Below are 702 nucleotides of genomic sequence, written 5' to 3'. Positions count from 1 at the left end.
GGTTCTCGTGCAAACGCCGCCCGAGCTGCGTGTCGGTGGCCTGGCTGCGAGGTCACAGCAGAGTGTGAGATGCCGCATCGAGGAGGGGGCGCAGGGGGGGGGGTCATGGCAGGGTTTCCTGTAGCTGCGTGTGAATTGACAATGACCTCAACATTAAAAGTTTAGTTACATAAAGGCAATTGGGAAAAGCCATGATGAACAAAACATCTAAGTTTGAAGTAAAGACGGATATGGACGAGGAAAACTGTCAGAGAGAGAGAGAGAGAGAGCAAGAGAGAGAGAGGGGGTGGTGTGAGAAAGAGAGGGTGTGTGTGTGTGTCTGTGTGAGAGAGAGGGGGGGTGTGGGGTGCCTCGCAGCAGACACGCAGGAGGGCCTGCACCCCCCCCCCCCCCCACTCAGGGCCCGGCTCCGGTGACATCCTCTGCGGCCGCACCTCCTGGTGGGAGGGAGGTTCTGGGGGGCAGATGGCCGAGCTGCTGGGCCTGGGCCCTGAGGGCGGTGGATCAGGGGGGCAGGAGGCTCCCCTCGGCGGCTTTGCTCACCTGCCCTCTTTCCGGTCTGTAGAATGGGCACGTGTATCACCGCCCCTCGCAGGCGCCTGTGGGAGCTGCTCCTGCTGGGCCAGGGCCTTTTCTGGGGGGACCCACCCCCCCGACCCACCCATGGCTGTGCGCACGGAGGCTCCTCCTGCCTGGAGCCCC

At 63.0% G+C, this 702-nt stretch overlaps 1 long non-coding RNA gene across 1 annotated transcript in view; it reads right to left on the bottom strand.

Annotated features, from left to right (window-relative positions):
• Positions 1-702, bottom strand: part of LOC102252263 — a 16,894-nt gene that overhangs the window by 15,609 nt on the left and 583 nt on the right. The gene's annotated exons all lie outside the window — the stretch shown is intronic.

This window comes from Myotis brandtii, unplaced genomic scaffold, assembly GCF_000412655.1.
Source record: "Myotis brandtii unplaced genomic scaffold, ASM41265v1 scaffold1408, whole genome shotgun sequence".
NCBI classification, from domain to species: Eukaryota; Metazoa; Chordata; class Mammalia; order Chiroptera; family Vespertilionidae; genus Myotis; species Myotis brandtii.
The sequence above is the reverse complement of the archived record's forward strand: the minus strand, read 5'-3'. Positions and strand labels throughout refer to the sequence as shown.